At 42.9% G+C, this 17,490-nt stretch overlaps 1 long non-coding RNA gene across 1 annotated transcript; it reads right to left on the reverse strand.

The window, feature by feature from the left end:
• Positions 1 to 3,031: 3,031 nt before the first annotated feature.
• LOC120993383 lies at positions 3,032 to 15,935 on the reverse strand. The gene is made up of 3 exons (XR_005777241.1): positions 15,866 to 15,935; positions 10,158 to 10,163; positions 3,032 to 3,098 (listed from the first exon to the last, which is right to left on the reverse strand). It is a non-coding gene; the product is annotated as an uncharacterized LOC120993383 (long non-coding RNA).
• Between the last annotated feature and the right edge of the window lie 1,555 nt (positions 15,936 to 17,490).

The raw sequence follows: 17,490 nt of genomic DNA on the forward strand, positions 1-17,490 counted from the left end.
CACACTCCTTTAAAGATGTCGGAAAATGTAGTAAAGGACAAGGAAGAGGAATCTGAGCTGGAGAAGAATCAGATGATGATGATGACAAGGACACTATACTGCTTTGGGTGCAGTCTGGCTTCCACACAGAAGACTAGAAAAAGAAAGACAAGACTTATTCTGATTTCGAATGCTGGACAATTCTATTTTCGCACAGGATCTGGTGATGCCGCCTCATGTGCTGCAATAGAGCTCTTGTACCTAGGTTTTTTAATTCATTTTTAATGTTCTTTTTCTTTTTTATTTACATATTTATTTGTATTTCAGTTGCTTAGGGGACTTAAATATGTGTTCATTTGATCACTTACACCATAGACTGCAATAGACTTTTACAGTCTATGGGATTTTGGACAGGCCTCCTATTAAGCAGGCCTAGACATCAGCACAAGGCCCCAAGCTGACATAATAACCAATGTGATTTCACCACGGGGATCTCTGATCGGAGGACACAGAGAGCTCCCTTTCCTCTGTATAAGCCCCCAATGCCAAGGTTTTTATTGACCACATCATCTGAGCAGCATTACAGTATGGAACATGATGGACAAGTAGGAAATGTGTGGGTGTATAGGGGTAGTAGTATGAATTTTATTAAGTCACTTGGAAAGAGACAAATGCCAGTTCTTGGTGCCACTATTAGATAATATTCATAACAATGAATAATCAGCACTTATGTCAGTATCAGCAGGCAGTGGCACACTATCAGCACCACAATTATTACATTATTGCAGAAGATTTTTGATTGTGAATGATTTGATAACGTTTAGGGTGCATCACTGGACTCAATGGATTACTGCATGACAACATTCACTATAATTAGCAATGTAATGCAGCCACAAGTCCCCATTTAGCCCCAGCCTAAAGGGGTTGTGGCACTTCAGAAAAAAGCATGTATCATGTAGAGAAAGTTAATACAAGGCACTTACTAATGTATTGTGATTGTCCATATTGCTTCCTTTGCTGGCTGGATTCATTTTTCCATCACATTATACACTGCTTGTTTTCATGGTTATGACCACCCTGGAATAGTGTGGCCACGCTTGCACACTATAGGAAAATGCACCAGCCTATGTGCACCTTTTCTAAATTGTGCAAGCACGACCACCGCTGATGGATTGTAGAGAGGCTGAAACCATAGAAAACCTCACCCGCGATGCTAGGGAGGCTCGTCGCCGTCTCTGCCTGCTATTGACTGCTCCCCCCGACACCGGATGTTTTCATCCGTGTACAGGAAGAAGCAGCAGCGGTGGTGCCGGGACCAGGAGCGGCGCGGGGAGCGGGGTAAGTATATTACCTGTGAGGGGCCCGGCACATGGGGGGGCTGTTTGAGAACTTGCATAACCCCTTTATTAACCCCCTGCAGTGGCTGTGGATCCACCAAAGCAATATAGAGGCAGCAGTTCCCCTTTGCACTTTGCAATGATATGATTTAATATTGAATACAATGTAGTGGGAAGCTAGAAAAAAAGCTAGAAAAAAACTCCAAATGGGGTGGAATCGGAAAAAAAACAAAACACAATTTCGACACATTTTTATGGGTTTGGTTTTAACAAAATTTTCTGCATTTATCTTGTTTTTCTTGTGTTTTAATAATGAAAAAAAATAAAATAAAATAAATATTTTTTTATTTGCATTGCCATATTCTGACCCCCTGGGGCATAGCTATAGTGGAAGCAGGGGAAGTGGCTGTTACAGGGCCTGAACTCTGAAGGGGCCCACCCAGGAGGAGGACTAAAAGATTTTATTGGCAGGGCCTCGCAACAGTATTATAGACATCGAGCTTTGGATTCAAGATCCGAAGTTGATTTGTTTCCCAACTTCGTTTGAATGCTATATCGAGACCTGTCTCTGTACAGCATTAAAATGTATGCACTGCGCAGAGGCAAAATTCGTTAAGACTCTTAAGAACTAAGAACTTCGGGCTTCGATTGTACAACTTTAAAAACATCTTAAAACAGCAATCCGAAGTCAGCTTTGGATTGTACAGGTCTCCATACAGCAGGGTGGGGGCGCATTCAAAACAAATTTCTAGTTGCGCCACTAGTGCTTTTTTATGTCTATTGAGCTGTGTGAGGTCTTATTTAGGAATGAGCGAATTTCATATTTTGAAATTCGTTTTCGGTTCGGGTTGTGGTATAATGTGAATTGCGTTACGGACCATAACGCAATTCCATGAGGGAATGCATAACTGAATGCCTTTAGAGGCATTCCGTTATTCATTCCATCATAATAGAAGTCTATGGCCTACATAATAGATCTGTCCGGTTTCCGTTATGCAGGAGAGGACTCCAGCATAACGGAAAGTGGACAGATCCGCTATGCAGGCCATAGACTTCTATTATGATGGAATGAATAACGGAATACCTCTAAAGGCATTCTGCTATGCATTCCGTAATAGAATTGCGTTATGGTATGCTCGCATAGTGAAGGATACGATCGGGACACACACACAGCCGGCGGAGCGGAGACAATGGCCAGCGGGGCCTGACTGGGCCCCCTAGCGGCCTCGGGCCCTCAGTCCATGCCCGAGTGCCCGAATGGTCAGTCCGCCCCTGGAATTAGCCATTTTGATTTCTGTTACGCTATCTGTCATATGGGATAGTTATTCTTATATTTTAATAGGATGTTTCTGGACCTGGCGGTGATTAGGGACGAGAAAATCGACTTCAGATGTAACATCTGAAGTCGATTCGCATAACACTTTGTTAGAATACTGTTATAAAACGCATATATACAGTGCCTTGCAAAAGTATTCACCCCCCTTGACTTTTTTCGTATTTTGTTACACTACAGCCTTAAAGGGGTTATCCCAATTTAGACAATGGGGGCATATCGCTAGGATATGCCCCTTTTGTCTGATAGGTGCGGGTCCCACCTCTGGGACCCACACCTACAAGGAGAATGGAGCCGGGGAGAGTTGTGACTGGAGGTTTTCCAGGGTCCGTCAACCACCAGGCGCAGCTCCCCGCCTCTCGCATTGAAGTGAATAGGAGCACACCACGCATACGTGGCCACCGCTACCATTAATTTCTATGGGGCCGACGGAAATAGCCGAGCCAGCTCTTGGCTATTTTTGGCGGCTCCATAGAAATGAATTTGGGGGCAGCTGCGCATGCGCAGTGCGCCCTCTCCAACTTTCTCCGCTCCGTTCTCCTTGTAGGTGCAGGTCCCAGAGGTGGGACCCGCACCTATCAGACAATGGGGGCATATCCTAGCGATATGCCCCCATTGTCTAGGATGGGATAACCCCTTTAAATTTAATGTTTTAATAATCTGAATTTTATGTGATGGATCACAACACAATAGTCTAAGTTGGTGAAGTGAAATAAGAAAAATATATAAATAAAACTATTGTTCAGAAATTGAAATTGGCATGTGCGTGTGTATTCACCCCCTTTGAAAGGAAGCCCATAAAAAGCTCTTGTGCAACCAATTACCTTCAGAAGTCACATAATTGGTGAAATATTGTCCACCTGTGTGCAATCTAAGTGTCACATGATCTGTCATTACATATACACACCTTTTTTGAAAGTCCCCAGAGGCTGAAACACCTAAGCAAGAGGCATCACTAACCAAACACTGCCATGAAGACCAAGGAACTCTCCAAACAAGTAAGGGACAATGTTGTTGAGAAGTATAAGTCAGGGTTAGGTTATAAAAAAATATCCAAATTTTTGATGATCCCCAGGAGCACCATCAAATCTATCATAACCAAATGGAAAGAACATGGCACAACAGCAAACCTGCCAAAAGACAGCTGCCCACCAAAACTCACCGACCAGGCAAGGAGGGAATTAATCAGAGAGGCAGCACAGAGACCTAAGGGAACCCTGGAGGAGCTGCAGAGTTCCACAGCAGAGACTGGAGTATCTGTACATAGGACGACAATAAGCCGTACACTCCATAGAATTGGACTTCATGGCAGAGTGGCCAGAAGAAAGCCATTGCTTTCAGCTAAAAACAAAAAGGCACGTTGTGAGTTTGCAAAAAGGCATGTGGGAGACTCCTAAAATGTATGGAGGAAGGTGCTCTGGTCTGATGAGACTAAAATTGAACTTTGCGGCCATTAAAGAAAATGCTATGTTTGGCGCAATCCCAACACATCACATCACCCAAAGAACACCATCCCCACAGTGAAACATGGTGGTGGAAGCATCATACTGTGGGGATGTTTCTCAGCAGCTGGGACTGGGAAACTGGTCAGAGTTGAGGGAAAGATGGATGGTGCTAAATACAGGGATATTCTTGAGCAAAACCTGTACCACTCTGTGCGTGATTTGAGGCTAGAACGGAGGTTAACCTTCCAGCAGGACAATGACCCCCAAACACACTGCTAAGCAACACTTGAGTGGTTTAAGGGGAAACATGTAAATGTGTTGGAATAACCTAGTCAAAGCCCAGATCTCAATCCAAAAGAAAATGTGTGGTCAGACTTAAAGATTGCTGTTCACAAGCGCAAACCATCCAATTTGAAGGAGCTGGAGCAGTTTTGCAAGGAGGAATGGGCAAAAATCCCAGTGGTAAGATGTGGCAAGCTCATAGAGACTTATCCAAAGCAACTTGGAGCTGTGATTGAGCAAAAGGTGGCTCTACAAAGTATTGACTTTAGGGGGGTGAATATTTATGCACATTGAATTTTTCAGTTATTTTGTCCTATTTGTTGTTTGCTTCACAATTAAAAAAACAAATATCTTCAAAGTTGTGGGCATGTTCTGTAAATTAAATGATGCAAATCCTCAAACAATCCATGTTAATTCCAGGTTGTGAGGCACCGAAATACGAAAAAAGTCAAGGGGGTGAATACTTTATATATATATATATATATACACTTTAATTTATACAATGTCGATACAATAGCTTCCATTTGAGACCTGCATTTTTTTGTCTGCCCATTGACAATGGGTTTGCGGTCCTCATTTTACGGATTCAAATAGGAAATGTATCTTTTGTTGAACAGACATATGGATGTGGAAACCACACGGATGACGTCCATTTGCTTTCCGCATACGCGTGTCAGTTTAGCAAAAGATAGATGTCCTATTCTGTATTCTGTCTATGTGTATGAGGGCTTAGATACACATTTCAGCAGACAATATCAAACATGAAAATATTTGATAAAGGAACATTAGACTGTATCACAGATTATAGACTTACAGTACAGACCAAAAGTTTGGACACACCTTCTCATTCAAAGAGTTTTCTTTATTTTCATGACTATGAAGGCATCAAAACTATGAATTAACACATGTGGAATTATATACATAACAAACAAGTATGAAACAACTGAAAATACGTCATATTCTAGGTTCTTCAAAGTAGCCACCTTTTGCTTTGATTACTGCTTTGCACACTCTTGGCATTCTCTTGATGAACTTCAAGAGGTAGTCCCCTGAAATGGTTTTCACTTCATAGGTGTGCTTTGTCAGGTTTAATAAGTGGGATTTCTTACCTTATAAATGGGGTTGGGACCATCAGTTGCGTTGAGGAGAAGTCAGGTGGATATACAGCTGATAGTCCTACTGAATAGACTGTTAGAATTTGTATTATGGCAAGAAAAAAGCAGCTAAGTAAAGAAAAACGAGTAGCCATCATTACTTTAAGAAATGAAGGTCAGTCAGTCAGCCGAAAAATTGGGAAAACTTTGAAAGTAAGGGCTATTTGACCATGAAGGAGAGTGATGGGGTGCTGCGCCAGATGACCTGGCCTCCACAGTCACCGGACCTGAACCCAATCGAGATGGTTTGGGGTGAGCTGGACCGCAGAGTGAAGGCAAAAGAGCCAACAAGTGCTAAGCATCTCTGGGAACTCCTTCAAGACTGTTGGAAGACCATTTCAGGGGACTACCTCTTGAAGCTCATCAAGAGAAAGCCAAGAGTGTGCAAAGCAGTAATCAAAGCAAAAGGTGGCTACTTTGAAGAACGTAGAATATGACATATTTTCAGTTGTTTCACACTTGTTTGTTATGTATATAATTCCACATGTGTTAATTCATAGTTTTGATGCCTTCATAGTCATGAAAATAAAGAAAACTCTTTGAATGAGAAGGTGTGTCCAAACTTTTGGTCTGTACTGTATATACAGAAGCACAGCAAACTGTATTGATCGCTTATGTATTTTAATGTACTTGCTTATTCAAGCAGTTTATTGCACTCTAGGGATGGTGAGGGAAGGGTCTGTGGATTGTTACTGACATAATACAGCAAAGGACAAACAATAAACTAGCAGGATTCATGTATGGGAGTAGTAAGATGGCGTGGTTACTGCAGACTGAACAGTGTGGGGGCAGGGTCAGCCTGTGACACTCTGCAGAGCAGCCAGGCTAAACAGGAAGCTCTGAAAATAAACAGACCTGCCAGGATAGTCTGATGCCCACACAGGGGGAGAGAAAGCACAGACATGAAAAACAGGTATTGGGGGCATGTGTATGCAGAAACCTCAGTGACAGGGAATACCCAAAGGGAAGAAAGAGTTTGTCCTCCATCCACTGGAGGAAGCCAGTGTGATAAACTGTGTCACACCAAGAGTCACTACCACTGCTTCGGCTCCTCAAGGGCTTACTGCACTTGCAATGCTGGGGTCCTGGCTTAGGATCTGACCGAGGACAACATCTTAATGGAGTTTGTATATTCTCCACATGTCTGCATAGGTTTCTTCCAGGTACTTCAGTTTCCTACCACACTTAAAAGACATACTATAGGGAATTATGATTATTAACCCTGCTAAGTGAGTGATGACTGTCTGTGCTGCATAATATGTTAGGCTACTTTTACACTAGCGTTAATACTTTCCGGTATTGAGATCCGTCATAGGGTCTCAATACCGGAAAAAAAACGCTTCAGTTTTGTCCCCATTTATTGTCAATGGGGACAAAATGCAACTGAACAGAACGGAATGCTCCAAAAATAAATTGCGTTCCGTTCTCATAGTGGAGAGCAAACCGCAGCATGCTGCGGTTTGCTTTCCGTCCTGGGATGCGGAGCTCTGACACAATCTAACACAATAGAAAAAGGATCCGTCCCCTATTGACTTTCAATGGAGTTCATGACGGATCCATCTTGGCTATGTTGAAGATAATACAAACGGATCCATTCAGAATGGATGCAGATGGTTGTATTATCAGTAACGGAAGCGTTTTTGCTGAACCCTGCCGGATCCAGCAAAAACGCTAGTGTGAAAGTAGCCTAAGTGCTATATAAGTAAGATAAATAATAATAAATAAAACATTTCAAAATAAAACACATCTGCAATTCTTTTAATACAGGGATGGCAAAGAGCATGGGCACAATTCGCTTCTTGCTGGGAGCCTTTGCACTGGCTATCAGTTTCAATGCATGTCTTTCACAAAGTAAGTACATTATGTATCTAAATATTTAATTTTGGTCTCTTGAACATTAAGTAATATTTACTAACAGTCCCACTTAGGTAGGGCTTGCTCCAGTAGATCAAACAATTTGACTACTCTTACCATAGAATTTAAAGATATACAGTATAGCAGATCTCATGGGTACTGTTTCATCCTGTGGAGAGTGCCAGAGCTGGTGTAGGAAGGTGTATAGGAAACAGTTTATGCAGACTAACTCTCTTCCAAGAAGAGAGCTAAGAGAGATAACCTATAACTGATTGGTGATGTGAATGATCCAAATTCAACTGTCCTATTTTTTTCAATTGTAGCTGTTGTTAAAGGAGAAGTTTAAATAGGCTGTCCAACCACAAAACCTATTTTAGTGAGGGATGGAATAGTGTTTAACAGAAGTAAAAATGGAACTCACCGATTCACTGCCAATGAGTTCCAGCACTGAGATCCTGTCCTCTTCCAGTCCCCAGTGGACCATAAGTGTAACGTTCCATCCATTGTCACATTCACTGGCCTCTGCAGTGACTTCAGAGGCTCAGCAGTCATGTGCCACTTAGGGACTTCGATTCACTTTGGCCAGTGAATGAATATAATGGTGCACATGACCATGTGACACCAGTGATTGCAAGGAGCAGGCACAGGAGCTTCAGTGCTGCAATGGAGTGGCGACAAATAGTTGAGAGCTTTTTTTATCTTTATGTTAAATATTATCCTGGCCGGAACTAAAATTGGTTTTGGGGTTTGACAATTTAATAACATTATTTTAGCATCTAGTATTATTAGTGTTTTATTTCTGATTATGTTGAAATTTAGGCCTCTTGCACACGCATGTGTACTGGCCGTGCCCGTGCTGCGGACCGTAAATTACGGTCCAAAATGTACTGGCACCGACAGCGGGGATTCCGCATGGGGTCCGCGATCTGTCTGTCCCACAAAAAGATAAGACAAGTTCTATATTTTTGCAGAACGGAATCACGGAATGGAACACCACGAAAGCATTCTGTAGTGCTTCCGTAGGGTTCAGTTCCACGCTTCCGTTCTGCATCTCCGGATTTGCGGACCCATTCAAGTGAATGGGTCAGCATCCATAATGCGGAATGCAATACAGTCACATGGGGCACACAGTCGTGTGCAAGAGGCCTTAGACTTTTGATCCTTAGTTCATCCCTGGTTGTCCAATAAATGCCATATCTGAACTTTCCCTCATTACTTATCTGAACAAACAGCAGAAGCAGCCTTCAGCAGTGAACACTTCCTCCAGGAAGTAGTATAAACCGCAAAGTGAGGCAGTATGGGAGGGAATATAAAGGAAGACGATTAGTCGAAATAAGTGACACCTGGCAGAAGGAAAGGAGATGAGAAAGTGAAACCAAAACAAAGAACATCATACAAGAGGTAGAGAAGAACGTCTGCCAGACCTTCTCACAGAACTGGCGGTGACAGTACCCCTCCCTCTACGGGTGGACTCCGGACACTCAGAGCCCAGCTTCTCAGGATGAGACCTATGGAAAGCCCCGATGAGACAAGTGGCCTTAATGTCCGTCACTGGGACCCACATCCTCTCCTCAGGACCATAACCCTCCCAATGACCGAGGTACTGAAGAGAACTGCGGATAATGCGAGAATCCACAATCCTAGAGACCTGAAATTCAAGATTACCATCAACAATAATCGGAGGAGGAGGCAAAGAGGAGGGTACAGTGGGTTGGACATAAGGTTATAATAGGGTCTTGTGAAAAACATTATGGATCTTCCAAGTCTGAGGAAGATCAAGACGGAAGGCAACGGGATTGATGACGGACAAGATCTTGTAAGGCCCAATAAACTTAGGACCCAACTTCCAGGAGGGAACCTTCAGTTTGATATTCTTTGTAGACAACCACACCAGATCACCAACATTCAGGTCCGGACCAGGCACACGTCTCTTATCCGCCACACGCTTATATCACTCACTCATCCTCTTCAGATTACCCTGAATCTTTTGCCAAATAAATGACAAAGACGAGGAAAATCTGTCCTCATCAGGTAAACCAGAAGACCCCTCTCCAGAGAATGTCCCAAACTGCGGATGAAACTCATATGCACCAAAAAATGGTGACTTATCAGAAGACTCCTGGCGACGGTTATTTAAAGCAAACTCAGCAAGGGACAAAAAAGAATACCAATCCTCCTGATTCTCCGCCACAAAACAGCGCAGATATGTCTCCAGATTCTGATTGACGCGTTCGGTCTGACCATTCGACTGCGGGTGAAAAGCAGAAGAGAACGACAACCGAACCCCAAAGCAAGAACAGAAGGCCTTCCAGAATCTGGAAACTAATTGCATGCCCCTATCAGAAACGATGTCTGAAGGAATGCCATGCAATTTAACAATATGATCAACAAACGCTTGCGCCAGCGTCTTAGCATTGGGTAACCCAGGAAAGGTAATATAATGTGCCAGAATCACAGTCTTCCCCGAGGAACGAGGCAGATGCGTCCAAGGACTGGAAGGAATGGGTAACGGGAGGAGAGAACCCGATGGCTGTAAATGAAGGACCTTGGCACGAGCGCAGGTCTCGCAGGCTGCCACAAAACCCTCAATCGTCTTACGAAGAGCCGGCCACCAGAATCTCCGAGCAATGAGATCCACTGTGGCTCTACTCCCCGGGTGCCCAGCAAGGACAGTATCGTGGTGCTCCTTAAAAACCTTGTGTCGTAAAGCGAGAGGTACAAACAACCTCCCAGGAGGACAAAGATCAGGAGCCTCTGCCTGGGCTGCCTGAACCTCTGCCTCCAAATCAGGATAAAGAGCAGAGACGATCACCCCTTCAGCCAAAATGGGACCCGGGTCTTCCAAGTTCCCCCCTCTTAGAAAACAACGTGACAGGGCATCCGCCTTCACATTTTTAACCCCAGGGCGGAATGTAACAACAAAATTAAACCTAGAAAAGAACAAAGACCATCTGGCCTGTCTCAGGTTCAGACGCTTGGCCGATTCCAAGTAGGCCAGATTCTTATGGTCTGTAAACACGGTAATAGGGTGTCAGGCTCCCTCTAACCAATGGCGCCATTCCTCAAAACCTAATTTGATGGCCAACAACTCCCTATCTCCCACATCGTAATTTCTCTCTGCAGAGGATAGTTTCCTTGAGAAAAGGGCACACGGTCGCCATTTGGCAGGAGAGGGACCCTGAGATAAGACCGCACTCGTACCCACCTCAGAAGCGTCCACCTCAACAATAAAAGGTAGAGAGACATCAGTTTGTACCAAAATGGGAGCGGAAGCAAAACTCTTTTTAATACTAGAAAAGGCTTTAAGCGCATCTACCGACCACGAGGAAAAATCCACCCCCTTTTTAGTCATATCAGTGAGTGGCTTAACAACAGAGGAATAATTTAAAATGAACTTTCTGTAATAATTGGCAAAACCCAAAAACCGCATCAGCGCCTTCTGATTCTCAGGAAGCTCCCAATCAAGAACAGCGCGGACCTTCTCAGGGTCCATCCGAAAACCAGAAGCGGAGAGAAGAAAACCAATAAATTGAATCTCCGGAACCGCAAACACACATTTTTCCAGTTTAGCGTATAATTTATTCTCCCGCAGAATCAGCAAGACCTGACATAGGTGGTCCCGATGAGTCTTGAAATCAGGAGAAAAAATCTAAATGTCATCTAGATACACCAGTACAAATTTCCCCATTAAATGATAAAAAATGCTGTTCACAAAATGTTGGAAGACGGCCGGAGCATTCATCAAACCAAAGGGCATAACCAAATTCTCGAAATGACCCTCAGGGGTATTGAAGGCCGTCTTCCATTCGTCCCCTTCCCTGACCCTGACTAGGTTGTATGCCCCTCTTAAATCCAACTTAGAAAAAATCTGGTTAAACAGGTCCGGGATCAGAGGAAGCGGATATGGGTCACGAATAGTGATACGGTTCAGCTCCCTGAAATCCAGACAAGGTCTTAAAGAACCATCTTTTTTCTTAACAAAAATAAATAAACAGCGACAACAGGTGACTTCGAGGATCGGATGTGTCCCTTTCTCAGGCTCTCAGAGATATAAGTACGCATAGCGACTCTTTCAGGTTGGGAGAGATTGTATAGTCGTGATTTTGGCATCTTGGCGCCTGGGATGAGATTAATAGGGCAGTCGTACTCCCGGTGAGGGGGCAACTCTCGGAAAACACATCTGAAAATTCTGAGAGAAAAGATGGCACAGTCTTGGTAGAAACCTCTGAAATAGACGCCGTGAGGCAATTTTCTCTGCAAAACTCACTCCAACCATTTATTTGCCTTGCTTGCCAATCAATGGTGGGGTTATGTTTAGTGAGCCAGGGTAGCCCCAACACTAGAGGAGTAGGTAATCCGCTTAAGACGAAACATGACATATCCTCATCATGAGCGTCACCCACAGTCAAACGGATATTGTGAACTATGGAGTGGAGCGGAATCGATAGCAAAAACAGGTATATCCTTTTCCAAAGTGCATACCTGGAAACCATGCGTTATTGCAAATTGATTATCAATGAGATTGACAGCTGTTCCACTATCTATAAAAATCTCGCAAACAATGTTCTTGCTGTCTAGCGCCACCCTGGCAGGATGGAGAAAACGGGAACTACAAGCAAACGGCAAACCTTCAATTTCCGCATCAACCTTGCCAATAGTAGCAAATGGAAAGTTTTTAGAGTTTTTTTTGTTTTGTTTTGTTTTTATTACCCTCAGAAAACTCCATGAATCTCCTAGAGGGCCAAACATTAGCCAAATGATTTATACCCCCACAACAGAAACAAACCCTCCTCTGAGAGCTGAATCCTCTACTATCAGAGGCAAGCAAACCCAGCTGCATGGCCTCCTCCTCAGAGGGGATTGAGACAGACTGAGACCCCTGTGCACTGAATGAGACACCCCCACTGTCCTTGGGCTGAATATGACAGGAAGGAGTAGTCTCCTCTCTCTCTCTAAGACGCCTGTCAATACGAACAGCTAGAGACATGGCAGACTCTAACGAGGCTGGTCTCTCATGAAAAGCAAATGCATCTTTCAATCTTTCCGAAATCCCATGGCAAAATTGATTTCGGAGTGCAGCATCAATCCAACCAGTATCAGCTGCCCATCTCCGAAATTCAGAACAATATATCTCTGCGGACTGTTTACCCTGGCATAAAAGATGCAGTTTAGATTCAGCCAGAGCAATACGATCCGGGTCATCATATATCTGCCCCAGGGCTACAAAAAATTCATCCACCGATCGGAGGGGCCGTGCCCCCACCGGCAGCGAAAAGGCCCAAGACTGAGCGTTATCCCTGAGCAACGAGATGATGATACCCACCCTCTGCTCCTCATCACTAGAGGAATGGGGAAGTAGGCGAAAATGGAGTTTGCAAGCCTCTCTAAAGCGAACAAAATTCTCACTACCCCTGGAGAACGTATCCGGGAGCGAGATCTTTGGCTCGGAACAAACTCCATGGACGCCAGCAGAACCAGTCACCTGAAACTGAGACACAGTTTTATGGAGATCTGCTACCTCCAGTGAAAGACCTTGCATGCGGTCAATCAAGGCTGAAACCGGATCCATGCTTAAGACGGTTATGGCGGTTTATAATGTCACGGATGAAGTTAGCAGATAGCTGGAACATATAAATAAATGAGCGACTGGCTTGATCCCAAACTAAGGAGCTTATAGGTAAGCCCTATAAAACCCTAAGAGCTCTCCCTGACTGCTATGCACATGCAAGGGTCTGTATGGTAGACGATTGCATGCCCACGTACCTAAGACTGTGTGACACCTGAAAACCCTATAATAGTGAGGGGACACGACCACCGGCTCCCTGCACTTAATACGGACAGAGTCAGGGTCACCTAGAATCAAGCCAGCAAGGAAACACAATAAAGTAAAAGACTTATCTGAACAAACAGCAGAAGCAGCCTCCAGCAGTGAACACTTCATCCAGGAAGTAGTATAAACCGCAAAGTGAGGCAGTATGGGAGGGAATATAAAGGAAGACGATTAGTCGAAATAAGTGACACCTGGCAGAAGGAAAGGAGATGAAAAAGTGAAACCAAAACAAAGAACATCATACAAGAGGTAGAGAAGAACGTCTGCCAGACCTTCTCACAGAACTGGCGGTGACAGGTGGAGCCTGAGGGATAGGTTAGTCAATAACCACTACCAACCCCCACTACAATCTGACACATGCTTATCATGGAGACCAAGGGGGATATTCCGATGCGGCAAATGTGTTGCCTATGATCAAGTTATGATCACGAAAAGATTTAGATTGGCATTTACAGGTCATGAATATGACAGAGGCTTCATCAACTGCCAGACAAGTGGGGTGATCTATCTTGCTTAATGCACGTGCCCACTGGATTACATAGGCAAACCGAAAGGAGAGCTTAGACGCAGAATTAGGGATCATTTTAATGACATTCTGAACAATAAGGGCACAAGTGTAGCTTGACATATAAATGAGGTACATAATGGGAACACATCCTCCATTTGCTTTATGCGGATTCAGTATATACCCCAGAACCCGCGTGGGGGTGACTGGGATGGTGCTATCCTCAGAGCAGAATCGAAATGGATATTTAAAATGAAGAGTGTTACCCCTGATGGTCTGAATGAAGTGCTTTCATTTAAGCCTTTCTTATAATCAGATAATATGAGATGTTTTATTTTTGCTCTTTTAAGCAATAATCATACCGCGAGTTTAAACTGGTGTCTGATTTCAGATGTTCATCCTACATGATAATCTCTCTCTTTATTATATGTGGGTGACAGTCCTTGAGGGGATCTGCTGGCGGCATCTCTATGTCGCCCTTAAATGACCCCTAGCGTGTCACCCATATATATATATATTTCTTCATAATTTTTTTGCCTTTGTAGATCGGTGGCTAACACCAGCCTCCCCTTGTATATACAGTAATCGTTTGTCTGTATATTATAAGCAATGCAGACTAATAAGTATTTTTAGCTTGAACTAAGAGATTCCTCATATGTGGCTTTAGTTAGGCACGACATAAACAAACCTGCTAGGGAAGTGTCAGTCATCCCCATGGCAACTTCTCCGCACCCAGTGACGCTGGTGCTTCTGCTCAGTGAGTGAGGTGGGAGTGAGTTTGTGCAAATTAGCCAGCTCCAACCCTCCACCCCAGATTGGACACCCACGTAAAAGAGCCCTCACTATGGGCGGGACTTGGTGCTTAAAGGGAACCTGTCACCGGGATTTGGGGTATAGAGCTGAGGACATGGCCACTAGCACATCGGCAATACCCAGTCCCCATAGCTCTGTGTGCTTTTATTGTGCAAAAAAAAAGATTTGATACATATGCAAATTAACATAAAAGAGTCATATCTTACTTGTGTGACCAGAGAAGTCATATTTTCAAGCTCTGACTCATTTCAGGTTAATTTGCATATGTATCAAATCGGTTTCTATACACAATAAAAGCACACAGAGCTATGGGGACTTTCTACAAGTCGTCACTACAGAAAACCTTATGTTCTATATTTGCAAAAGAATGTCAGTTCTGCATATATATCAGAACTTTTAGCATGGGGTTGACTTTAATACCTAATAAATTTACGGATTATCTAAAGATTAATTGTATGGTAATTTGTTATTCATGCTATCTGTGGAAATATTATGAATATTATTTCTATCTTTTCCTTTCTTTTTCAGGCATCACATCATGTGAGTATTCCATATGCTGACTTTAGACTAATGGTTAAAAATTCTTATTCAGAAATAGACATTTTACCTTTTTTTTATTTTTTTTTATTGTTTTATGAAACCTGTCTAAAAGCACCAATCAGAGCATAGCTTTTATATTCAAAGAGCACTGAATACTGCACTGTGATTGGCTGCTATGGGCAAAAAAGACAGTAGTTGTAGTTTTATTAATGATAATTATTCAAATATGTTTACATTTTAATAAAAATTTAAAATAAATAGGCTATAACCTCTTATTAATGAGCTATCATTTATGATTTGGTTATGGTACTGGAGAAAACTATGACAGTCTACTGGGCGAGTCTCATAGCTTGATGTGGAATGATCATATTGCAGCGTTTTGTACTGGTACAGCCTAGTCTTTTATAACCTACCAGATGTTTTGATGAATTTGGTCATGCAGAAAGGGTTCAATTAATATAAGGGTGTATCAAATGGGCTGCTCAAAAAAGCTTGACTGTAAAATATTATATAATTATTATTAATGCATGCACATTGTTATAAAATACAACTGGGAATAACAGAACAAGAGAAGGACCTTGGCTTCCAGTTACAGAATAGTTAAAGTGGTTGTCTCATCATAGACAATGGGGGCATATCGCTAGGATATGCCCCCATTGTCTTATAGGTGCGGGTCCCACCACTGGGCCACCACCAAGCCGGCTCCCTACAGAAGTGACTGGGAGCGCATGACCGGCCACCATTTCCATTTACTTCTATGGCCTCAACGGAAATAGCCGAGCCAGCGCCTGACTATTTTCGGCAGCCACATAGAAATTGAATGGAGGACGGCTGCGCATGCACAGTGCACCCTCTTTCACTTTCAAGGCTCTGTTCTCAATATAGGTGCGGGTCCCAGCGGTATGACCCGCACCTATAAGACAATGGGGGCATATCCTAGCAATATGCCCCCATTGTCTGTCATGAGAAAACCCCTTTTAGCAGTAGTACTTAATGTGAAGACAAAGCTAAAAACTGAATAGTGTTTAGAGTGTATAAAAAGAACAATAAAATTATGCAATTCAAATCTAATATTGCACTTAAGGGGGTATTTCAGTTTTTTTTGTTTTTTTTTTATAATAGGAAATCGTACAATTTTCTTATATACAGTACAGACCAAAAGTTTGGACACACCTTCTCATTCAAAGAGTTTTCTTTATTTTCATGACTATGAAAATTGTAGATTCACACTGAAGGCATCAAAACTATGAATTAACACATGTGGAATTATATACATAACAAACAAGTGTGAAACAACTGAAAATATGTCATATTCTAGGTTCTTCAAAGTAGCCACCTTTTGCTTTGATTACTGCTTTGCAGACTCTTGGCATTCTCTTGATGAGCTTCAAGAGGTAGTCCCCTGAAATGGTTTTCACTTCACAGGTGTGCCCTGTCAGGTTTAATAAGTGGGATTTATTGCCTTATAAATGGGGTTGGGACCATCAGTGGCGTTGAGGAGAAGTCAGGTGGATACACAGCTGATAGTCCTACTGAATAGACTGTTAGAATTTGTATTATGGCAAGAAAAAAGCAGCTAAGTAAAGAAAAACGAGTGGCGTTCATTACTTTAAGAAATGAAGGTCAGTCAGTCAGCCGAAAAATTGGGAAAACTTTGAAAGTAAGGGCTATTTGACCATGAAGGAGAGTGATGGGGTGCTGCGCCAGATGACCTGGCCTCCACAGTCACCGGACCTGAACCCAATCGAGATGGTTTGGGGTGAGCTGGACCGCAGAGTGAAGGCAAAAGGGCCAACAAGTGCTAAGCATCTCTGGGAACTCCTTCAAGACTGTTGGAAGACCATTTCAGGGGACTACCTCTTGAAGCTCATCAAGAGAATGCCAAGAGTGTGCAAAGCAGTAATCAAAGCAAAAGGTGGCTACTTTGAAGAACCTAGAATATGACATATTTTCAGTTGTTTCACACTTGTTTGTTATGTATATAATTCCACATGTGTTAATTCATAGTTTTGATGCCTTCATAGTCATGAAAATAAAGAAAACTCTTTGAATAAGAAGGTGTGTCCAAACTTTTGGTCTGTACTGTACATGTTTTTTCAAATTCTGCATACATACCTTTCATATATCAGGTGGTTGACCCCTATATGCAGTAGACTGGTATAGCCCCATGTCGTGTTTTATGTATCCATGGCCTAACTGAAACATCATGACACTTTACACATCTTTTCATTTCTGACATTCAGTAAGCAGTGGAGTTACATGACATACATGTGCTGGGTCAGCACACAGGACGCATCCATGTGAGAAGGAAATAGGATTAGTGTTGTAGTAATTATTTTGGTTATTACAGTAACTACATTACTGTGTGTTTTTACATGGCTGGCTACTGTACCTCTAGGTGATGTCACGTTGTTTATA

This window comes from Bufo bufo, chromosome 3 (genome assembly GCF_905171765.1).
Source record: "Bufo bufo chromosome 3, aBufBuf1.1, whole genome shotgun sequence".
Taxonomy (NCBI): domain Eukaryota; kingdom Metazoa; phylum Chordata; class Amphibia; order Anura; family Bufonidae; genus Bufo; species Bufo bufo.